The 27,384-nt window shown below is 30.7% G+C and overlaps 1 protein-coding gene and 1 long non-coding RNA gene across 7 annotated transcripts in view; both read right to left on the reverse strand.

The window, feature by feature from the left end:
* Positions 1–27,384, reverse strand: part of LOC145252815 (neuronal acetylcholine receptor subunit alpha-10-like) — a 979,766-nt gene that overhangs the window by 758,552 nt on the left and 193,830 nt on the right. The window lies entirely within an intron of this gene.
* LOC145252816 (uncharacterized) overlaps positions 1–27,384 on the reverse strand; it is a 237,843-nt gene that overhangs the window by 59,441 nt on the left and 151,018 nt on the right. For all 3 annotated transcript variants that reach the window (XR_013863679.1, XR_013863681.1, XR_013863680.1), the window contains one exon: positions 23,438–23,485. This is a non-coding gene — a long non-coding RNA (uncharacterized LOC145252816). The remainder of the gene's footprint in view (positions 1–23,437; positions 23,486–27,384) is intronic.

Here is a 27,384-nt window from a genome sequence, read left to right on the forward strand (position 1 = left end):
AAAAATATATAAAAAAGAAACGTATTTCGTTTTTTATTTATTTATATATATATATATTTTTTAAATAAGTTATGTATTGTTGGAAATGTTTTGGCCAATGAACTTTTCGACCTGTTTTTTTGTTGTTTGTTTTTTGTAATTTTTTTCTTCGTTTTTGAGTGTGTATGTTCTTGTATTGGAGTAGGAGAAATGTGTAATTGTTCATCTATGAATGCAGGTTTAAATCTGTCTATTTCAATAGTGTCTTTTTTTCTCTTTTTAATATCGTAAAATACTTTTCACTTCTGTCGAGAACTAGATAAGGTCCAGAATAATTGGGACATAGTAGTTTTTTGACTGCGTCGTTCCTGATAAAAACGTATTTACAGGTGTGAATATCGCTTGGAACAAAAATGTTCCTGTCTGGTTTTTGGTTGGAGTGAATTTTAATCGTGACATTTTATGTTTTAACTCCGTCACAAAATTTGTCGTTGGGGAAATGTCTGGATTGCTTTCGCAGAATTGTCTTGGTAAAATCAGTGCTGATCCGAAAACTATTTCTGCAGGTGTGCTCTGAAAATCTTCCTTCACAGTGTTGCGAATTGCTAGGAGAATGAGTGGCAAATTGTCTGACCAGTCCGATTTGTTTTTCTTCATAGCCAAAGATGTTTTTAATTGTCTATGAAATCGTTTCACCATACCGTTTGCGCAAGGATGGTAGGCAGTAGTCTTAATGTGCTTTGTTCCCAACAAATGGGTGAATTCAGCGAAAAGAGTTGATTGAAACTGTGAGCCTCTGTCCGTTGTGATTATGGAGGGCACTCCAAAAATCGCTATCCAATCTTGTAAAATCGCTCTGGCTATTGTTGCGACTGATATGTCTTTCACTGGTATTGCTGTCGGCCATCTGCTGAATCTATCGACTATAGTAAGGATGTGGGTATGTCCTTGGGTCCAACCAAGTCGATGTGAACATGAGTAAACCTAGCATCTGGTACACTAAAAGTTCCTGAAGGTGATTTGGTGTGCCTGTGAACTTTGTTTTTTTGGCAAGGAATGCAAGTTTTCATCCAACTACTGATGTCCGTATTCATATTTGGCAAAAAAAAAAACGTTCGCTATTAATTTCATGGTGGCACGTTTTCCTGGGTGGGACAAATTTTGGAAGTGTTGGAAAACTTGTCGTCTGAGGCTGGGTGAAATATAAGGGCGAGGGTGTTTTTGTGAAACATCGCAATAAAAATTTGTTGTTCCGAACGGTATCAGCATTTATTTCAGCTTCAGTGAAGTTTTGTCCATTATAGCTGGGAGCATGGTATCGGTTAATGTCTCTTGTGCTATTAATTCCATACTTAGTGGAGTGGAATTTAAAGAAGCATTTGTTGCGCGAGATAAAGCGTCAGCTACAACGTTTTCTTGTCCTTTTACGTATCGTATATCGGTAGAATATTGAGCTATATAGTCAAGGTGTGGAATTTCTCGTGGACCGTATTTGTCGAGATGTGTGTGTAGAGCAAATGTTAGAAGTTTATGATCCGTATAAATGGAAAATTTAAAGACAGAAAGAGGAGTGACACACTATCTTAACTTGAAATAGGTACTATTCTGGCCGCATTGAAGTGCTGCAATATAGTTAAACAGTATTCTATGTTTGACTATATAATACCGTTTCTTATATAAAGCAGTTTCGTTACATTACACCACATTCTTCTTAATAAGCTTAATGCAAATCCCGGGCTTAGAAGTAGATCTACCAGCTATCAACAAGTTGGGGGATGGATTCGAATATAGTCTAGCGGTACTGAAGAGCTCTTAAACAGCGAGCCTATTTTCTTTTATTCATTGTCGAATTATAACGATAATCTGTACATATGCCTCCACAATTTTAGTTTTTATGTAGATTCTCTGACGTTTTATTCTGTAAGGAACACACAAAGACATTTATATATAGAGATTTAGTACTTCTTTCTCTTTCTACCTTTCGTTTTTTTTTCTCCTTTTTATGTATTTTTCTATTCGCCCTCTTTTTCCTCGCTTTTTAAATCACCCTCTTTTTTCTCTTTCCATCTTTCTACTTTTTTATTTCCTTTCTTTTCTTCTCTATTTGCATTTTCTTTTTTTTCTTTTTTATTTCTCATTCTTTTCCAATTTTACTTTTTTCCAGTTTCCCAATAATCACCAATTTATCTCGTTTTCCCGACATTTTACATATCGTATCTCTTTTTATTCTTGCTTTATCTCCATTCCCAAAATAACTCTGTCCGTTCCCTTCCTCCCCATCCGACCTCACACACAATACATCTAGAAATAGATCATACATTTATCATCCAATTCTCAGAATCACTATCGCATTAAGGATGATGATTTTTCGAGGCTCTCGTCTTGAAGAACCTTCATTTCCCATCCGCGGTCAACTCTACATTTGACCTTAACAAAAGATCGTTACTCGCCTTCTAGCTTACCGTCACAAGCACCTGGCATTCAGCTGAAAATCACGGCAAGTGATCCCAGAGAAAACGCCGCTAATCATCTGCGAGTGTGGTTTATAAGGAGCTATATAGACGGTTAGAGAGAGAGAGAGAGAGAGAGAGAGAGAGAGAGAGAGAGAGAGAGAGAGAATCCGAAAGAAATAGTTGAAGAATAAAATGTAATTCTCTACCTGTATGAGAGCCAACGATGGAATAATGTTGAAAAAATTAGGCAGGGGCTGCTAGAAACTTTATTCTGCCTTGGCAGAGTTCAAAATAGACTTCGTAGCTTGTAAACCTGGATGTACCGAAAAATGTTCATGACGACGATGATGATGATTATACGAATAAGTGAATTAAACATGAATAAAAAAGTAAAAGAATCCAATATACACAGCACGTAGAAGAGACAGACATTCGTTTCGCCGCTTGTACAACTTGTACATTTAAAATGCGTCCACAACAGCACAAATCCTCAAAGTTCATTACGACGATGATGATGGTTGATACGAATAAGTTATTTTAACATGAATAAAAAAGTAAAACAATATATATATATATATACTTATACATACACATTCACACACACACACACACACACACATATATATATATATCATGGCTATATAATTGTAGTGTTCTATGTGTTATGTGAATTCAATAGAACGTCTGTGTTCATCAAAAGTTACTGAATGAGAAGCTGGGTGAAATTATAGTATACTATTATACAAATATTTTTGAGTGCATATCGGCATACGTGTTTCTGCTGCGATAAGTCAACACCAGGAAAACACATCATTAGGTATATTCCTTTTAAAAAGCAAAATTTAAAATATTCTTTTTTGATGAACACATGAGTTCTATTTGATTAACATCACATACAAAAAACTAAATAATATCTTGATTTTATATATATATATATATATATATATATATATATATATACACACACACAAAACTAAATGATATTTTGATTATATATATATATATATATATATATATATATATATGTATTTGAAAAGTTTTCCGGGGGGGGGTATTTAATAATGGCTAAATACAGACCAAACAACATAATTATTTCAAAAATAAAAAATGAAAATAAATGGTTAGCTAACCAGGTTTTATTCCTCACTGAACAGAGCTAAATCGAGGAAAAAAACATCCTGAAGAAAAAAAAAAAGAAAGTTTTCTAGGACTTAATCCCCCCCCCGCCATATTCATTACTTTTTTATCGTATTTTCCTCGATTTAGCTCTGTTGAGCGAGGAACGAAACCTGGTTAGCTATCCTTTTTTTTTCATCTTTTATTTTTTAAATAATTATGTGGTTTGGTCAGTATTTAGGCAATATATATATATATATATATATATATATATATAAAAGTGAAAGTGTCTGAGTGTCTGTGTATCTGTGTATCTGTGTGTCTGTGTGTCTGTGTACATTTCCCTACGCAATTACTCTGTCAATATTTAGTTTACAAACGCGAAATTTGATATACAGGTTACTGAGATTTTGGAAAATCGTTGTGATCGGTTTTTGCCCAGAAATTTTGTCTATTAAGGAGTCAAAGTTCGAGGATTTTACCTTTGAAAACTCTACCAAACTCCTCCGACAATTTTGGGTCTAAGCACTTGAAATTTTAGATATAAGTTCCTTTGACATAGATCTAATTTTATAACTCAATTTGAGCCCTAAACAATAAATTTTAATGGGTCATAATAGGGGTCAAATTTTAAAAAAATTGACCTCTGCGGTCTCTTCCAAATTACTCAGACAATTTCTGGTCTAAATATTGTAAATTTTACAGAGATAGGGCAAGCTTTTTCATCAGTTTGGGTCGAAAATTTTTAGTTACCAATATATAAATGTATGTATGTATGTCTGTTCGCATATCTGACTTGAACTTTCAATAGAGGCGACGGATTTTACCAAGATCAGTATCGTTTTAAAGGTCGATCTTTCATACGAGAAATATCGAAAAATTAGCTTAAAACATTAATATCTTCCCCTTCACCTAGGCACTTTCCTACAGGGGGGGGGTCACGTTTTTCGCCGATATTTTTTTAAGTTATCCTCTCCTTTAGATTGTCTAGCTTTAATTTTAAAAAATGTCACTTCCGGTTTGCATAAACGTTAGGCTTTACCCTGTTCTTTTCCTCCTTTGCGGTATTGGTTCGAGCCTGCCTTCCTACCATCACTTTTTTTGTGCTCAACATACACATCCAAACACCGGGTCAACGCCGGGCGCCCATCCTAGTATATATATATATATATATATATATATATATATATATATATATATATATATATTAACGAAGCTTTGATTAAAAATAAATGAATAAAGAATGCAGTTTTAAATATCAGGATGAACAGTGAAAATAAATTTGATTTGCACTTGAATAGCCGACGTCTAAAAACGTATACGATTACAAAACAGAATTTTTATGGATAAAAACAAGGAAAAAATCTTAACTACAATTGTTAAATAGAAAATAGGATAATTAGCTGCCTGTCACTGTTTACGAGATTTAAAAACCAGACAGCTGTAAAATACATGACTCTCTAGTGTTATATATACATATATATATATATATATATATATATATACATACATATATATATATATATATATATTAAGTAATGTGATTGATAATTTAAAATTTGAAAATCAAATTATAATTAAATTAAAAATCCGTTTCATAAGAATTAATTTTTGGCTTAAGGTAAAAAGCTATAACACACATCTAAATGAGTATTTTAACCATAGTTCCTGATTTCAATAAGCGAAAAATTAAAAGGTAAATTTCTCTCTATATATTTTATATATATATATACCTGTATACCTATGTATATATATGTGTGTCTATTTTTTCATATATATGCATATATATATTTGAAATGTGGTACTTAAAGCAAACTTATAATTTAAATTTAAATCTATATTTCACTTTATTTTTTTTCTATCTCTAACCCATATTAATTTTCTTATAGATTTTTAATCCAGGCCTTTTATTTCAATTTTTTTCAGATACATCTTCCTTACTTTTAATGCTAGGTTTATTTATGGTGTCTTTTAAATTTAATAAAAACCCTTCAAAATTTGCTGACGAGGAGACCTGGCTTATGAAAAAAAATATATGTAATTATTGTACGTAACTTGCTGTTTACCACAATAAAAAGCGTTGTTTTCCGAAACGATCGTACAGATAATTGATTTTGTTGTTGTTCCTTCTTATGAAACGGATTTTTAATTTTATTATAATTGATTTTCAAATTTTAAATTATCAATCACATTATTTAATATTGAATTAGCTCTAGGATATTTACCTATCGAGCTTATTATATATCTAAATTACAACGAGCACTTTCTCTTTCCTGTATTTTAATTAAACTAGTTATTTTACTGTTACATTGAAATAAACTCAGCTCTTTAGACTATTGTTCTAATCTCCTTTAAATTATATATATATATATATATATATATATATATATATATATATATATATATATATATATATATATATATATATATATATATAATAAATGTCTGACTTACAATACATTAGTGGTCAATCGAACAGCGTTCTTTTTTACTTTAATATTTTTCCGGGTCGATTGTTCTGACAACGTTGTCCTTCCCGTCTCACTATCGCAGACAGTCGTACGCTGGGGCAAACACGTTTTACTGATAATATCATTGCACATTCGGGTGCGAGAAGAGGGGGTGGGGCTTCAACTAATGACTACACACTTTTTATATTCATAGAAAAAATCAGCCTAGCCCTAACCCAGTCGTTTTTCGGCGTAAGGCATCAGCGCACGTTCAGTTCACGAGGGAGACGAAAAGCCATTATACCGAACTAAGATTGAGCCATGGGCGGTAAAGGTGAGCAGACATAAAGAAAAAAAGACAAAGAATGGAGAGATTGAGAGATAGAAATGCACACAGAGAAAAATAAACAGAGATTGAGACGTGAACAGAGGTAGGGATATATATATATATATATATATATATATATATATATAGAGAGAGAGAGAGAGAGAGAGAGAGAGAGAGATAGAAGGAAGAAGATACATACAAATATATATATTTATATATATAAAGAGAGAGGGAGAGAGAGAGGGAGAGAGAGCGAGAGAGAGCGAAAGAGAAGCGTAATACAATAAGATGAAACAATGGACGACAATGGCCAACTGACAATTAGGCTAGAGACAAAGGAGGATGGAGAGATTGCAGAATTGAGAGTTTAAATTCAAACAAATTTTCTCATGGAAATCAATAAGGAGTATCCGCCTTACTCCCTGACAAAAAATGCTAGTTTTATTCTGGTGTCTTCAACTGCTTATCTATTTTTGCTGATGAGAGGATTATGTTCCAAGAAAAAAACTTTCTCATGTATTGTCAATAATTATTGTTAAGTTTAATAACATGCATATCGTCTCCGAAATGATCGTACACTCGTTTGTCTTTCCTTTTTAAACTGATTCATAATTTATATTTATTATTTATTTTTACTCAATATATATATATATATATATATATATATATATATATATATATATATATATATATATATATATACGGAACCAATGAAAAACAAAGTATAAAATAATTAACCAATTAAAAAAATACTGTTACTTGTAAGTTGGACGGATTGAAAATAGAATTAATAAATAAAAAACATCTATTTACTTTTATTTAATGAACAATGCCATAAAGAAAAAATGCTTTATATATATATATATATATATATATATATATGAATATATATATATATATATATATATATATATATATATATATATATATATATATGAGCAAACAGTTAATAAAATATGTTAAAAAACACTTTGAATCAATCCTTTTTTTCAATATATAAAGAGAAAAAGAAAGAGAGACAGAAGAGGAGGAAGAGAGGGCGAAAGTAGGATAGAAAATACGAACACGTAAACAGAGACATGGATATATATATATCCTCCTCTTCTGTCTCTCTTTCTTTTTCTCTTTATATATTGAAAAAAAGGATTGATTCAAAGTGTTTTTTAACATATTTTATTAACTGTTTGCTCATATATATATATATATATATATATATATATTTATATATATATATATATATATATATATATATAAGGATTAAATGAGAAAGAGAAATGGGACGAATAAGTAAAATTAAACTATGGACGATGGACGATACAGACCAACAGACATTTAGAAGAAAGGAAGAGGGATGGAGAGGTTGACAGATCGAGAGTTAAACATATATATATATATATATATATATATATATATATATATATATATATATATACAGAGAGAGAGAGAGAGAAAGAGAGAACGAGTGAGAGAGATAAAGAAATGGAGAGTGAGATAGATAGATACATATCTCTATACATATCTATCTATATCACTCTCCATCCGATAGAGGGAAGGATAGAGAAAGAGAAAGAGAGAGAGAGAGAGAGAGGGAGAGAGAGAGAGAAAGAAAGATGGGGAAACACATAGGAGAGAATGAGTTTTAGTTCAAGGATACTAAGATCCATAAAGAGTAAAATCGCTCATAAGACAATAAGCGATGGAAAGCTGTAGAAGTGAAATGACAACGTCAAAGAAAGAAAAAGCGAGTCATAAAGGGAACGAACGAAAGAAAGGTGAATGAAAACCGTGATATGATATTTAAAATAACAATCCAAGCAGAGTAAAATAAATGATAGCTAAGAACGCTCGCAATGCAGACGTAGAAAGCGAGAAAAATGGAGAGAAAAAGAAGGGATAATGAGTTTGGGTCCAATCCACAAGGTTTAGGGTCAGATCAGCAAAGTCTGCAAGCAAAGGAGAGCAATGGGTTAGAAAATGTCGGGATAGGGAAGGGGAAATCTTTGGCTGCGTTCGATGTTGCATTAATGGTGAGAACCGAAAAGCTTGTCACATGGTGGGAAGTACCGGCTTGGTTGGTTTTGAATTAAAGGGAAGGTTTACAAGGGAGTGCGCAAAAGGAGGTAATGGGCGCCTGCCGAGGGGCCGACTAGTTCTTCGGAGAAACGTTGCTTTAAGTTTAATGAAATTAAGGCGAGGTTTATCGGGACGCTGGAGTCGACTGAATGGAAGGGTAAAAGATATTAACGGAAGAAAAAAATAATGAGAGTGTTTTTCTGTTAGCCGAAGCCATTTAGAATCGGTGCTGGAAGGGACTTATTGGCTATGACTAAGGGAAAGGCTAGGAAACGTGGAAATTGAGAGATCAGGCAGTTTGGGGGATAATGATGGAGACAGCGGCAGAACGGTGACACGAGATAGGGACAGGTTGATTCGTGGAAGGGGAAAAGTAATAAAAATTCGGTCGTAGGACACTGAAATGTTTTAGCAACCGCTAAACAGTTCATAAATACGGCATTTGTCGCTGTATTGATTTGCCTAGCCACAAAAGCATGGCTTGAATAAAGGTTCGACTTATTGTAAGGAGTGTTCATAGTGCTCTTATTGTAACATTGGCCACATTCAAAAATGGACACGACTTTTCAGCATTCCACCACAAACGAAAACACAGATACGAAAGCGAATGCACTTGCCGATGACAAGATACTCCCTGGGAATTCGAACTTCGTTTTAGATAGATGCTATTGAACTACCACGGAATAAGTATTCCTCAGTCCCTTAATATATGAGTTGACCGTAATCTATATATCTATAAAAGTGAGCATGTGTGTGAGGACACTTTTCAAGCTATAAACTAAAATAATTTTTAATCTACAGACTTGAAATCTGGTATATACGATATTCAGATATGTGGAGGGTTTTTTTATCCGGTTTCATCCGAAAACAAAATGGCTGCTGAGAGGTCAAAATTATAAAATTGGAACGTGGTAGGCAACTGGATCTTATCTGTTTGAAACTATTTCACGACTGCGCATGCGTGGCTTTTAAACATTGCACCGTTCTTATGTTAAGTACGACTTCAAAATGATGGCAAGCGAGTGTAATGGTTATAGCAGTTGACTTAAGTTTAGGAGTCGATCTTAACTCTGATATTTTTTTATTTACCAGAAGAGAACTGTTTAGAAACTAAAAAAAAATAATAGTCGTATGTCCTAGTTTCTTTCCTTTTTTTACGTTCTTTGTTAAAGGAATTAACCATTACATTAATACCTAAAGCATTTCTGTTTATAATAAACAACAATTAGGCGTTCATTAAAATATAATATTTACGCGTATTTTACTAGCTGGCAACATCACGTATATTTTCTAATCTATCTATATATCTGTAAAAGTGAACGTGTCTGTGTGTCTGTGTACATTTCCTTACGCAATAAACTCTGTCATTGTTTTAGTCTACAGACTCGAAATTTGATATACAGTGTACTGAGATTTGGGAAAATCGTTGTTTTCGGCCAGAAATGTGGCTGATAAAGTGTCAAAGTTCAACGATTTGACCTTTGGGAACTCTACCAAACTCCTCCGACAATTTTGGGTCAACACACTTTAAATTTTAGATACAGGTTCCTTTGACATGGATCTAACTTAATAACTGGATTTGAGCCCAGGCAATACATTTTAAGGGGTCATACTAGGGGTCAAAGTTTTAAAAATTGACCTTTTTCTTTTTTTGCTCAGCATACAACTCAAAACAGCCGGGCAACGCCGGACACCCATGCTAGTATTATATGTTTATAGTATATCTTATATTATATCCTATATCTTATATTATATCTTCTAATATTATATGTTTTACTTTTTGCATTTGCGTCTGTTTGTCTTCATGTATGGTTGTATGATGTGTGCATGGACCTCTCTTTGTCATATATAAATATACGGATATCATTACTGCCATATAATTATGCATTACATTACGGCCGATCTCATTTCTTTCAAAGGGGGTGGAAACTGATGCTAAATGTACTTACGAAGATAAAATCGTTGTATTTTAACAGATTGTTAGAGATTTTAATATACATTCGTTTATCATGAAATGGCCATTAAGGTCATGGGTATGACCTTAAAGTATATCCGATGGTGAGGCCCCTAGCTTACGGGCTTTGGGGAGTATGGAGCCACATTTTAATTGTCGTTGCTCCCAGGTACACTCTGACCCGGAGTGGGAGTAGCTGTTCGGGCCCAACTATGCGTTAAATAGAAACCGATATGAAAAAATATATATTTAAAATTGCTTCAAAATTACTCGATTCGACATTGAATAACCTGAAAAGGGTCGATATGCCGTAAAACAAAACAAAACAACCAAGCAACCAAGAAACAATGGTCATTTAGATTAAACAAGATAATCCCTTCAGTCGATTAACGCTAATCGTACTCATTAGCATCACTTTATATATATATATATATATATATATATATATATATATATATATATGTATGTATATATATATGTATGTATATATATATATATGTATATATATATATGTATGTATATATATATATATACATACATATATATATACATACATATATATATATATATGTATGTATATATATATGTATGTATATATATATATATGTATGTATATATATATATATATATATATATATATATATATATATATATATATATACTAGCAGGCGAACCAGTCATTTAAAAAAATCCCTTTATCATTCGATCCTATATAATATAATAATAAAAATTAAATCTGCATTAATCAAAATATTTTTAAACGTATTTTACGGTCGGGCAACTCCGGGAAGTTTTCTATTATTATATATATATATATATATATATATATATATATATATATATATATATATATATATATATATATATAGGTCCTTGTATACAGTGGCCCTATGATACGTTTCTTTACGTTACTTTTTGACTACGATGGTTTTCCGGTCCCCAGTTACGGTATTTGACCTGCCTTCCGGTGTTATTTATAATATTATTTGATTATATGCATGTGTTTTATATAATGTACTGCATTTTGTTAGTAATATTTTAGGCCTTTTACCGGTTTCTACTCCATATATATATATATATATATATATATATATATATATGGGATTTTAGTGTATATATATATATATATATATATATATATATATATATATAGAGAGAGAGAGAGAGAGAGAGAGAGAGGCGTGTAGCTTATGAGTACTGATTGAATTAATCTATTGAATATTGAAGGGATTATCTCTTATAATCTAAAATATCATTGTATGTCAAACAAATGTATGTCATAATCCTTGTAACAATACAACACTTTTAGTAAATTTAGCATCACCTTTCAAGAAATTAGATTTTTCGCTGATCTAAGATGAAATACAATATAGTAATTCGTAATTATGTGATGGCATTTACTGCTGTATACTTAAATTGATGAGGCCAACGGATGAAGAAGATTCATGCTCGAATCATACAAATATACACTCTGACAAAAGGACGAGCAGGAAAAGATAAAGGAAAACATATAAGCAGATAGACGCACTAATGGGAGACATGATGATTGTGCTAGAAAGAATGAAACACGCATTTGGAAACTCGTTTTTACTTCGGACCAGGCATGTTACAACATTAAGATGAGTGGCTAATAATTTAGTTCATATTTTCAAAGAAATATGTGTGGTGTTCAGCCGCGAAATGTTTGTCCGCGTTGCTTCTGCAAATTAGTACAGGCAGGAAAGCAATAAACAGGGATGGGTTTCAAAACTGACATGTTTTCGGTATTTAGGAAGCTCAAAATCGAAGGTTTATACTCTTGCTTCTTGTCAGGTTAGTCTGAAGGATGTTTATCGAAGGGGCATAAGTAATATAGTAGTAATCAGCAAACCTACATCCAGGCCGACAGTACTCATATCTTACGTATATATATATATATATATATATATATATATATATATATATATATATATATATATATATATATGTGTGTGTGTGTGTGTGTGAAATAAAATGGAGGTGGAAGACCATCCCTCTTGTAGAAGCCCGCATAAATCGGGCGAAACGTTGAGTATCCAGGTCCTTACATCTCCATTTTATTTCATATCGTCGGATTTAATCCAGCTCAACAATCATATATATATATATATGTATATATATATATATATATATATATATATATATATATATGTGTATGTACGTTTTATTTTTTATTACCGTATCTTTCTCAGACTTTTACAGAAAAAGGACGCTACAGACGGCCAAAAAACGACCGTGTAGCCGAAACAATAATGTAACTTAACGGAAAGATACGGTAATAAAAAATAAAACGTATATTTGCTTTACAACAGTATTGAGGACTTTCTTCAGTTTTCATTAATTACCATCTCATATATATATATATATATATATATATATATATATATATATATATATATATATATATATATATATATAAGAAGAGAGAACAGTTTTTGAATCCTTCCCATGTCGGGAAGAACAAACATGTGTAGGATTCAGAAACTGTTCTCTTTTTCGTATGATCTATGACTTTTTCTTTTCTTGCATTTTTACTTCAATATCCTGAAGATGTCCTCTGAAATAAGGACGAAACGTTGATTATTTTAATAATTTCATTCGGTTTTTCTATTTTTCTCAAAACATAACGTCAACCACCGCTGGTATTTTTATTTTATATATATATATATATATATATATATATATATATATATATATATATATATATATATATATATATATATATATAGTGATTTATAAAAGTATATATGGCAATTAAGGTACACAGAATATTCCGCGTTTAATTCTCGTGATAATTCGTTAGCCTGACGAATTCCCACGAGAATGTGTCATGCGTGACAAATTCTCAGGAGAATGAAACACGGAATATTCTGTGCAGCTTAATTGCCATATATATTTTTATACGTTACTGCCTAGCTCTACCTATGTATTGAGCACTGTTGAAGTAAATACTTTAAGCTTAAGCATAAAATCATACTTTCGTATATTAATTTGTGTGATTAAACGAAGTAGTCAGATACACACACACACACACACACACACACACACACACACACACACACACACACACACACACACATATATATATATATATATATATATATATATATATATATATACCTCTTTCATCAAATTTATGCGACTGCTTCTTTCTCAACTTTTTCCCCATCCTTTTCGAGCTATCTTTGACTGTAAAAACCGAAGCCATCTTCAAACAAAACGAAGAATCCCACGCATATCAAGAGTGACGTCATCACTACGCTTGAACTCATAGAAGAACTGACCGCAGTTAATTCCATCAACAAAGGTTTCGCCAGTGCTAAGCTGAGGGCAAGGTCGAATTATGCCATTAACTGGCCGTTACCATCTCCCCTCTTCTCTTAAGGAGTGGGTAACTCGAACCATGACTAAATCCTCATCGGTTTTAGATTAGTTCAGCAATAGAATACGGAGTGCCTTTACACAAAAGAACACAGATTCGAACTGAGTAAAGAAGCAAGTCCTTAATCAGTTTGTATTTGTGTCCGAATATCATAATTACATGCTCCATAGAGGTTTAACAGATGGATATTGTATTATTTGGATTATTCGAACTACTGTTTTTAACTTGAGTGTTATTTTCACTACATTTTGGCCGATATAACATCTAACCTGCTTAAGAAGTATCTTGTTGAACTCAAAAAAATTTGTCGGTCTAGGTCGGGAATCTTCGCAGAATTTCGAACGAAATCATGTCTTTACTTCACGAAGATAGCATTCTAACCCGATGGATTAAATAAAGGTACCCGTTCCAAATTCCTTGTAGATTTCTGAGCAAGATACTCCAGAAGAAGGTTGGAGGTTACGTCGTCCGAAACGTAACGAGAATAACACTCAAGATGAGACCAGTAATCCGAATAATCCAACGAATACAAATAATCATTTCTCTCACAAATTGAAAAACATATATTGATCTTATTTCATATTCGACAACGATGCTAGATTAGCGATGATTTTGTCGTAAGGTATTATAATTAATTATTGACTTATAAGATGTGTTTGACTGTAATGATATATTATTTAATAGGATTTTTTTGTAATAAAGCCTATCAAGAAAATATAATTGACTTACTGTTATAAACGCATATTTGCGACGTGTTATATATTATATGGATTTAACTACCTACTAAAAGAAATCACAAACTACCAAAGCTTATTTTATGTCCCTCTAGGATGTTAGATGCAAGTGTGCGTTCGGTAAAAGTGTTTTTGTGGAACGAACAGAATTCTGAGTTAACACAGAAAAATTTCCGGTCCAGCTCGTTAAACAATTAGTCAACGCCACTCTTACCATGTTATAATGCATTGCTCTTGTATAAACAAATGGAACTATCAGGAAATTGACAACATTTGCTATTGAGTTTCGGTTTTTCTAAGATTTTGAATGCAAGGTTAAACTCATGAGTTTTTAAATCCAGTTTTTTGTATGAAGATGCTTTTTCTATCTGTTTTGTTTTAGTTTTTTTATTCCGTTCTTTCAATATTTTTCATTAGTTGTTCTGTTTTATTGTTCAATATGTTTTTTTTTATTTTAAAAGTCTGTTTTTTAATGTTTTTAATCTGTTTATTTTTAATGTTTTTAATCTGTTCCTTTTTTGTATTTTGTATTTTTAATCAATTTTAAAAATTGTTATTTTTTTCAAGAACCATATTTTGAATGCAAGCAAGGTTTTACATTAAAGATTACAAAATTTATAACACAAACTAATCCCAAATAAACAGTAAAATTGTCGTATTTCATTAAACTTTGGCGGGGAACATGTCTTATTAAACAGTACACAATTAATACTTATTAATATAATGGTTGGATATACTATGGTAAAGGAATAAAAATAGTTCTTGTCCAAATTAATTGATTGTCTTATTAGTGAAACTCTTAAAAAATTTTTTGAGTTCAACATTATTTTTTAAATGAAAAAATGTAGCTCGCCCAAACGGAAAACAACAGTATAAATGCAGTCAATTTTTTAAGAAAATAATTAATCCAGTGAAGACAAGTACATCAGTAGTTTCTTTTCTGTTACTGCTATTGAAATAAGTTCTCAACTAAAAATGGCTACGTATAAAAAAAGAAAACTATTTGAATAATTTCTAAATTAAAAATGCGCCATATACAAAACGAAACTATAGAAATAATTTCAAAATTAAAAATAGCTACTTATGAAAAAAACATTGAAACAATTTCTAAATTAAAAATGGCTACCTATAAAAAAGGAAATTATTGATATAATTTCAGAATATAAAATTGCTAACTATACAACATTAAACTATTGACATAATTTGTTAATTAAATATGGATAGTTATAAAAAACGAAACTATTAAAAAAATTTAAATTAAAAATGGTTACTTATAAAAAACTATTGAAACAATTTCTAAATTAAAAATGGCTACCTATAAAAAAAGAAACTATTGATATAATTTCTGAATATTAAATCGCTACCTATACAAAATGAAACTATTGACATCATTTTTAAACTAAATATGGCTAATTAAAAAAAAGAAACTATTGAAATAATTTTTAAATTAAAGATGGCTGATTATAAGAAAACTAAACTATTTAAATAATTTTTAAATTAAAAATGGCTAAATATAAAAAATTAAACTATTAAAATAATTTCTTATTTAAAAATGGCTCATTATAAAAAAAACTACACTACTGAAATTATTTTGAATTAAAAATGGCTACTTATAAACAACTAAACTATTGAAATAATTTTTAAATTAAAAATAGCTAATTATAAAAAATGAAACTATTTGAATAATTTTAAAATTAATAATGGCTAATTATAAGGAATGAAACTATTGAAATAAATGTTAAATTAAAAATGGTGAATTATAAAAAACTAAACTATTGAAACAATTTAAAATTAAAAATGACTTATTATAAAATAAGGAACTATTGAAATAATTTTTAATTAAAAATGGCTAATTATAAAATAGTAAACTATTTAAATAATTTTTAAATTAAAAAGGCAAATTATAGGAAAACGGAACTATTGAAATAATGTTTACACAAAAAATGGCAAATTATAAAAAAATAAACAATTGAAATAATTTTAAAATTAGAAATGCCTAATTATAAAAAAATAAATTATTTAAATAATTTTTAAATTAAAAATGGCTAATTATAAAAAAAAATGAAACTATTTAAATAATTTTAAATTAAAAATGGCTAATTATAAAAAAATAAAATATTTAAATAATTTTTAAATTAAAAATGGCTAATTATTAATAAATGAAACTATTTAAATAATTTTAAATTAAAAATAGCTAATTATAAAAAACTAAACGATTTAAATAATTTTTAAATTGGAAATGTCTAATGATAAAAAGAAAAACTATTTAAATAATTTTTAAATTAAAAATGGCTTATTATAAACAAATGAAACTATTTAAATAATTTATAAATTAAAAATGGCTCATTATAAAAAAAGAAACCATGTAAGTTGTTTCTTTTTTTTACGTGTTTTTCCTAATATAACAAAGTCATGAGTAAAAAAAAATACTGGTTTATGATGTGTATACGTTGGAAAAAACATTATTATATTGATTCTTTTATTTCAGAGAAACAGGTCTTTAAAATATATCGAAATTCTACGAACTGAAATTATCAAATCACTTTAAAAATACTTAAGAATGGTCACTTTTTAGGAAATTATACACTAAGAGGCAGTCAACTAGCGTGCATGCAACGTCATGATGTCCACTCGTTCGAACACTCTAGGTTGCCTAATGTCTGCGCCCGAATTGTTCATTTATTAGTTGTTAACTCATTTCATTCCCGTAGCAAATGTTGGGTGGCCCGTGGGTAAAGACAAGCAAATGCAGCCAAAGGTGCTTCGTGATTGCACTCAAATCTCCGAAGCGGGAATAATTGTCATCTCTTACACTGATGCTTGCGTAAGCATGAAACAGTAGTGTCTGTATTTATTATAAGAATAATTATTCTTGGACTGAAATTATATACATATGAATAAATACATATATATATATATATATATATATATATATATATATATATATATATGTGCGGCAAGTATTTTTTATGATACATGCGTGGGTGCCTACGTCTATATACAGCTTTTTTTCTCGGTATTTAAAGGCAACAATATCGATCAAGCATGACTTATTATCCGGATCATAAACAACGGAAGAGGTCGACCGGATTCATCTCAGCAGCTACAAGATGCGCAGAAAGAAAAAAAAAGCACATAAACGAAAACAACACACAAAAAAAACAATGATAGATATCAGGGTCAGATAAGGTTTCGTCTGATCTTGTACTTTGGCACGATCACCATTTCAACTCTTATTTACTGGCAATTTACATAGAAGTATCATCGCATCTTTACGAGGGGCGCGGTCTGTCAATCGGTAGCTCGATCAGGACTTTGTTCAAGAAAGTATCTTTTTCAATGGAGATGAAAATGATTGATACTTCCATTCCATAAGATGCGCTTTGTTGCTCTGCTGAGGATTTATCTTTAAACGTTTGCAGCCAGAAGAACTTTAAGTAATATTCTTTATATATACAATTTGTTATATAGTGATATCTACTTTAAATATGTCCATATCGCCATTAATATCTAATTATTCATACTGAATTTTTCATAGCTTATACCTTACTTTTAGTTATACATGTATTGAAATGTACTCTCAATCATATATTCCTTTTATCAACTTAAATATCCAGAGTCCGTACACTATATTTCATCTTAATTTCTAATATCACGTCGAATCATACTTTAACATTATATCCTATGCTTAAACTAATATATGTACCATATAGTAACCATATATTAATTCGACTGTTAAATAACCAGTTGACAATCTAGATGCTTCCACGTCAATACAATGGTAGAAACCCTAGAGGAAGACCTCCGATCTATAGTAGAATGGGGACAAAAATGAATGGTAATATTTAATGCTGTCAAGACTAAGCTTGTTTCCTTTAATATTTACAAGAAACCGTCTCAACCACTAATATCTATGGCTAAAGATACATTACGTAAAAATACTTCGTTCAAACTCCTCGGCTTCACGGTCACAGGGAACATGAGTTGGAACAGATACATCAAGGGCATTGCCACCGCTGCTGAGAGAATGGTGGGCTCTCACTATATTGCTAGAATGTTACTTACACGTAAAAGTCTCCTGTACCTCTACAAAGCGATCATGTATGGAATATTGTTGCGACATTTGTGTTGCTGCATATTACTAGTCTCTCACTCCGGGATAGGGTTCAAATAAGAGTCGTAAACCTAATAGCTGGAAGTGGAACTGTGCTGGGCCCATAACCTCTAGAAGTGTAAGCAATGTTTAGTTTCAGAACAGTTTCCGATAGTTCGTTTTTCTAAACAACTCTTGAGGTGACTGGTTTGCAGTAGACAGAACAGTTTCCGATGGTTCGTTGTTACACACAAGTCTTGAGAGGTGGCTTGTTTGCAGTAGACAGTTCCACAGAGCAAAATATTCTTACAGTGTCGAGACGGAAAAAAAACATGTGAAATTGCTACAGAAAAGGTTTTATATTTATGGAGCAATTCTGGTTTCTGATTGGTTGGTAGCAGAACGTGAATTAATTCGATTCGTCAGTTCCTAGCAGCATCGTTTATAAATAGAATCGCCCGACTGTGTGGGATCACACCCCATTATACTTCCAAAATATTGCAACAGGTTCCACACTATCAGCTAAGCTTCATTCGCTGTCTCATCGGCAAAATATTGCATCCCTTAGCCTATTTTTCAAGCATTTTAATGAAATACTCCGACGAACTACAAGCCCTTGTACTCTTTCAACGTAAAGATTCAGACAACCCCGACAAGCAGCAAAATCCCACCCCTATACAATGGAGATCCTTAGAGGCCAGAAAGCCTTCTACTTTAATGGTTTCTTCCTCAGAACTTCTAGACTTTGGAATTCCCTTCCGGTTTCATGCTTTCCCGACTGTACTGATATGCAGAAGTTCAAGTTTACTATAAACAGACATCGTGTGTTAAAATCTCGATATACTATCCTTGCAATAATATCTCAGGTAGTAGCCCCCTACATTAAAGTGGCACCGTGTGTTGTTTGGGGTGAAAACACCATAAAAATGAATTTGCTAAGTCTCTATCTACGGGCCCCCAAAGAATTGCCACTAAGTGCCAATTTAAGAACTAATAGACGCCGAATCCGGGCAAATACATTAGACAATTTAGAGTGTTCCCACGGGCAGAATCATGAACATTGCATAAACTAGTTTAACCTTTATTTCAGAATCCGCAGTGCCTTCTGAATAATAACTAAACATCCTTAAAGTTATATAGGAAGTTTACATGATCAAGCCAATAAAAGGTACAGAAAGAAAAATACTGGGGAAAACTCTTTAGGCCATGGCATTTCGAAGTTAAATGCTATTCGCCAAAGAAAAGTTATGATAAAAAGACTGCACTGACTTTGAAACACACACAAATACACGCAAACACACACATATATATACACACTTATATAGATATACATATATAGATACACACATATTTACATATATATAAATATATATATATATGCATATATATATCTATCTATATCTATATCTATATCTATATCTATATATATATATATATATATATATATATATATAAATGAAATATTTCAACGGAACGGCAAAAAAACAATATAAATTATGTGTAATTTATCAACATTTGTCTTCATTTGAAAGACTTCCTCATGATGATTAGTTGAGGAAATATAATTAAAAACACAAGTCTATTTTTTTTTCATTTTAAGTTCATATGTGATGTTCAAATACGTTTTGTTTCGACGTTCAAAAGCTAAAATAATAGATAGAATTAGATATGTCTTAATATTGAAACAAAACTTTCTTTTCGCGAGTCATACACAACATGGTTTTCCAAATAATGCACTCGACTTTATAATTTAATCACTTCACATCAAGAACGCCCAGGAAATCCAAGGGGGTATAGTTTTTGGTTAATCATTAACAGATAAAATAAATAAATAAATAAATAAATAAAAAAACAGTGGACCAATCATTATAGTAAAATGAATCGAAAGATTTTCAAAAACTGAACAAAACAATATAAAAAGCAGTGTGCTATATATACACAGTGTTTCATGGAGTATAATCATTATTTAATTTTACAGGAACCCCATTGTTTACAAAGAGAGGTGGTTCTCAAACGAACATAGATCGTCTCGTAGATTCTTAAATGGATTAATGAGTGAGTACGACTATGGATATTAAATGAGTCAATGCTGAAATTTATTGTATTCAACATGTTTTAATCGAATGTTCTGTGATTGATGATCCGAAAGTAGTTTTATGAAGTACGTTGAACAGAAGTTTCAATATTTTTTTTTTAATTGCGGTATTATGCTACTTATGACGACAATTATATTTAAAATTATAAATTACATTGGTAATTATGAATTACATTCACGAATCTTTGTATAGAATACATAAGGCAAACTAATATACATTGGATATTTACTAGTGTTGGGACGATATATCGAAATTGAGAATCTAAAAAAATCGAATTTTTTTGCAGTATCGGAGACGTTATCGAAATCTAAAAAAAATTGTTCCTGGTTTCAGATGCAAAAAAAAAAAAACGATTCATTTAATTATATATTTTATTTGATTTTTTTTATAAAACAAAATCTTCCACAGCTAATGCTATATATAATAAATAATATTTTTATACTGCCAATAAAATTAAAATATATAGATGCTTCCCTACGTTTGTGAAAATATCTGCACATTTAACATGCATTTTCTTTAGGGTGATCGTTAAAAAGTAGCAACTTTATAGTTAAATATTTAGAGATTTCTAAAGAACTGGAAGCGGTAATTATATCGGAATCGGAAATTTAGCACGGAATCGGTAATCGTATCAGAATCAGGGAAAATATTGGAACCGTCCTATCATTAATATTTACCCAACCTATTGAGTTTTACACATTTTTTTTTAATTCATTGAACTACTATTCTCATCTCCGGTGTGCTATTTTATAGCGTTTCGGTGGATGTAACCTCCGACGTTTTTAGGTGTATATTTTTAAAATAGATTTAAAGTTCCTAAAATTCGTGCTTAATTTCTCCGCAATGTGGCGGGGCGCAGTGGTTTGAGTACTTGTAAAAATTCAATTGTAAAAGACATATTCACCGGAAGGTGGAAGGTTCAATTCTCTCTCTCAATACAATTGCGAATTATTTAGGATGTCTATCTTGCTATGGCTGAGGGAACAAGACCAGGCTATCTTCTGTGAAGTAAATAAAAGGGCTCCGTTAGGAATTCCGTCAAAATTCAACAGAAACATTTTCGAGTTCGGCAAGACACACTTGAAGAACGTCTGCTACATCGACTGAAATATTGCAAAAAATCACTCTCAAGACGGGAACATTAGTTTGATGAATCCAAATAATGTGAAAAACCAATCCTCATCAAAAACTCAGTTTTTTGGTTTTATTTCGAAAAATGAGATATTTTTCTTTTTATTATTGTCATTATCACATCAAAATTATTTGCTAGGACAAAATAATTCCTAGCGGCTGTGTAATTGTAAACGTAGATTTACAGTAAATTAATAGACGGTAACAACATGTAAGCCAAAGTGAAATTACAGTCTCATTCATAAGTATTTCCAGGCATGTTATTTAGTAAATACTGAACATATTATTGAACAAGTAAAACGTGTCATCTACATTATGAAGAGGGCCAGCAAAAGGAAGCCATCTAACGTTTCTGAAATAACCCCAAATAATGTTTGATGAGGAGGTTTTGGCCAAGATCAAAGAGTAGTATCTGTTCTTCAGATGCGGCACTTCCATTTCTCGTTCTCTTTCAGTGGAGGAGAAATCCTTCACGACTGAGACAATTTTTATTTTTGTACCTTTTCTCCACGTTAAAAAACGACCCCGGTGTCTAACTCTGTCCCGTGGGGAGGCATTGTAAATAGGTACATGATTAGGAGGGTCAGCAAAAGGAAACCATCTAACGTTTCTGAAATAACCCCAAATAATGTTTCGAAGAATTCAATTCGCATTGATTTGCCGTCTATATCTCCACAGCACGAAGTTCGCCAAGCAAATAAATCAACGGTTGAAAATTGCTACTTTGCTTCGAGCGTGCGTGTTCTGTTCTACACAAATTCCTTGGGGGGGCGTTTTCTTGAAAAGACTTTCTACCTCCGAAATAAAAATAACAATGATTTATCATTTTAAATTCGCTTATAATGCTATCTACGTACGTGAGACAAAACTGAGCTTATTTAAAAAGAGATCAGTAACGCATATCCATAAGATTTGCAATAGAAACTTTGGTCTAAAGTACGTTTTTAAAAAATACGTGAGTGTCATTAATCACAAAAAAATTAACAGTCCATCGTTCATAATGGGTTTTAGCTTAAATTTATTTAACCTCTTGGAGTGTAATCATTCGCTATTTCACCTGAAAGTCTTAGAGACGATATGTTTATTCTGAAACAGAGACAGTATAATAAGAATTTGATTTAAGTAGTCTCTAGAGAACACCATTGTGTATATATTACATAACGCTTCTTAATAATGTATACACATAAATTTATTTAAAAATTAATTTATTTAGCTCTGTTGAGGCATTGAAATAAACACAATTATGGCATGTTATTTCGCATAGTTAATTTAATTTAAGTTTAACATTGCCATACCGAATCAAAGCGGCATTTATCCTAGGCGGATTGAACAAGCTTCCTCCGAAGGAAAAGTTTAATTTAAATATGAAATTATAAAACGATCCTCTATCGCATGCATACCCTTGTAAGGTTAGATTATGTCATTAGTTTTTTTGATTGTTTGTTTATTTGGGGGGGTGCAGCTATTGCAAGGATGTGTCGACGTCCTCCTATATACAGCGCCTAGTATCCCCAAATGGTAATCAATGTGGTAGTGACCAGGCTCAATGTTGCTTTACTTCGATTATCTGATGATAATCGGGGTGTCAACATTATTATATCGTATTATAAGAAAAATATTTCATACTTACAATCCGTGGTTTCAATAAGTTCAAGCGTCAAGAAACAGGAAAACTTACCTGAAAAAGTAAAGCAAAATGTTGTTCAAGTGAAAATAAGCATACAACTGGTGTAATGAACGAATATATATATATATATATATATATATAAATATATATATATACACACACACATATATATGTATGTATGTATATATATATACATATATATATATATATGTATATATATATATATATATATATAATTAAAAAGCGAAAACAATAACAAGTAAAAGATTTAGGACTTCGTAGCGTAAAGGTTAACGCACCAGACAATAATAATATAGTCTAATGCTTCGGGTTAGGGTTAGGGTTAGGGTTAATAATGTTGCTTTTTTACATGAAATTGTACGTCAAAAACGACATTATTTTTGCACCAACCTAATAAATCGTTTATGCGAAAGTGCATTTTTACCTACATGTGAGTTTGAAATAATTTTTCCTTTTACTAATTTAATACAACCCAAAACGGGAAGCGGAATATATATATATATATATATATATATATATATATATATATATATATATATATATATATATATATATAATTTAAAAGCGAAAACAATAACAAGTAAAAGATTTAGGACTTCGTTACGTAAAGGTTAACGCACCAGACAATAATAATATGGTCTAATGGTTCGGGTTCTAGAAACATTCAAGCTACATTGACGAGAATAACCTCGAAACATGTCCATAGATGGCTGTTTTTTTATTATTTAAAATAAATAAATAATATATAAACATTAATGTTTAATATTACAATAGAAAATGACAAGTAATATGCTTAAGCTTAAACATGGAAAAGTAAAGAAGTAGTTGTTAAAACTGGAAAAGAAAAAGACGAGATATTCTAGTAAAAATATAATAAATTTATTACTTAAAATATTACAGCATTAAGAATTGATTATATAAGGTTATGAATTGAATTTAAAAAATCTTAACGCTGCAATATTTTAAGTTATAAATTTCTTATACTTTTAGTAGATTACCTTGTCCATTTTTTTTCATTTTTAACAACTAGTCCTTTACTTTGTCATGTTTAAGCTTTATTATGTACCTTGTCATGCTCTCATTTTTCTATTGTAATCCATGATTTTTACAGGCTTCCAATAAATTGATTTGTTCTTTGCATAATTTCAGTCTTTTTTTTTTTTTTTTGCCCCATAAAACACATATATAATAAAAATGTACGGAGCTCGTCTGCTTTCAATGAAATTCCCCGTGAATTTGTAGCAACCGTAATCGCTGAAGCGACGTGGTTGCCATGGAAACCAGTCGCTTATTTCCTTATATATATTTTCCCTCGCTCATTTCCTTACATATTTTTACGAATTCAAACACCAGAAAATAATTTTGTTTTACAGAATATTTCTTTTTTTTGCAGAATATAGCTAGCAGGTTATCTCTAAACTGTAATAATTGGTTGAAATTTGGTCAAATAAATAAGTGAGCGGTGAGGCTTTAAAATAGTTCCTAATGAATAAAACTGCTACTTTACTATATATTCAAACAGTGCTGTGTTTGAATGATTAAGTAAAATAAATAAAAAATAAATGTAATATTAAATAAAATAAATTATACATCTATCTATCTATATATATACATGAATATATATATATTTATATATATATATATATATATATATATATATAGTCATCCATGTACAGTACTGTTTCGCTGTTTCACAGCTCACCAATGCGGCTCGACGAGCAACTACCTCAAACCACGGTTGAAACCCGACCGCCTGTACGACAGTTTTTATATATATATATATATATATATATATATATATATATATATACATATATATATATATATATATATATATATATATATATATATATACAATCAAATCTTAGAGTTGAAAAAATATTTTAAACTATTAAACTTGCAAGAAAGGTATACACATTTTGAATTATTCAACAAGGAGTACAAATAAAACAAGAACAATTTTATTCCATGGAGTTTCGAAGATTGTACTTCTTCTCATCAGCGTTTGCAAAATATGCAAGAATTTTTGCAGTTTAATGCATCGGAAGAAACAAATAATATGAAGTATATCATATTTACATTAAAAAAATTCAATTTGTATGGTACAGTAAAAAAAAAAAACAGGAAATAGGGAGAAAAAGGATATGATAAAAAGTCAAATTGTAAAGATGGTAAAATCCAAAACAGAAAAAATCCGAAGTGTATTTGTTGAAAATGAAATCGATGGGAAAATAGAAATATGAATATAGATATACATGTCAGGGTTAAATTTAAAGTTTCAAGAAAAGTCAGCAATTTCTAGAGTAGTAAATAAATATTAAAGCCGTTATTAAAAAAAAAAAAACGATCAAAGAGAAGGGTAATGGAGGTGAAAAGAAGTATCGCCTGTCTTATGCGGGTTTTGTTACATGATAAGGGCTGTCCCCTTTTCATGTAAGTATAAAAATAGAGAATTTAGTTAAAATGAAATAGCAACAGACGGAATTCGAACCTAGTAATTTAGTTTAGAAATAGATTACGTGTGAGAATTTAAAAATGTAAAACAAACTTGTTTAGAATATGGATAAAATATTTCAAGGAAAGAATGTGAGCTGTCAAGTTTGTTATGAAATTTTTAATTGAAAGAATGCAGCTTATGAGGTAATGTTTTTAACATATTGGAAAAATAGTTTACCGAGTATAGGAAAAGTTTTGGACACGTATGTCCAGAACACGTGAAAGAAGGCACATGTTTTAACATGTGTATGGCGTCACGGAACATAGAAAGTTCTAGGAATAGAGAAAAAACTTTAGAGTTAGTCAGTCAGTGAAGAAACTCGGAGGGAGACAGTCAGGCGTCTAGGGAGCGAGACGTCACTTCAAGGAAAAATGTGAGACTTTGAATTCTTGGTGATGGAAACGGCCGGTCGTGACGAAATAAACCATCATGTGTTTTGTAAAGCTCGTCTTGTCTTATGATTCTTAAAAAAAAGTAAAGTGAAATTGTATTATATATTTGTGTTATAAAATGTCGTTACATACACGTCTCAACATCACCATGTCTACACAATGTCCGAACTGTCTGAACACGATGTCCTCACTCAAAGAGCTCCCCTTTCTTCTTCCAATCTACACATTTAAAGAATGAACATTTAATATATAGGAATCGTTATAAACCAACAACCTCTCTAAGTCTCTTACAACAAACAACATCTCTCTCTCTCTCTCTCTGAGTCCTTCAACATTCCTCATAAACACTCTCTCTAAGATACAACATGCTATATAATAAGACTCTCTCTCAATGAAACCCCTATATGTAACATATACATATTTGGATCCCGTAACAGTTTCACAAGACGGATATTCAATAATCGGATGAGACGGGCGAAACGTCGAACTTCTAGGTTTTTCCACCTCTATTTTTTTATACTATATCGTCGGATTTTATTAATTTGTTATAATCATATATATATATATATATATATATATATATATATATATATATATTTATATATATATATATATATATATATATATATATATATATAAACTAATCTTAGATATAAAACTAATATTGACCTCAATTCCCCGGGACACCATTCGAATCGTGAATGTCATAATACATTTTTCTTGATTTATCAAAATCTCTCGTTGAATCACCTTAAATTGTTGTCCCTATCTATGTTTCTTTGAAAATATTTTAGAACTAATTTTCAATATATGTGTTAAATAACAAGATTCGTGATTAATCATATTTTTCTAAAGACATTCCCTCTGAAAATATGAGCCACTCATTGAAAATCTATGGATTAAGGAAAGAATTTTAATTTTTTGTATACCTTGTTTTAAACAATAATTCTTTATCTAAAAATTATATGTTTTTATATCACAAGATTTAACTATAAATACTTAAGTTACATATATATCTATAGAGGCTATTTGTTTTTGTT

This window comes from Euprymna scolopes, chromosome 29 (assembly GCF_053919585.1).
Source record: "Euprymna scolopes isolate OS-2025 chromosome 29, ASM5391958v1, whole genome shotgun sequence".
NCBI classification, from domain to species: domain Eukaryota; kingdom Metazoa; phylum Mollusca; class Cephalopoda; order Sepiida; family Sepiolidae; genus Euprymna; species Euprymna scolopes.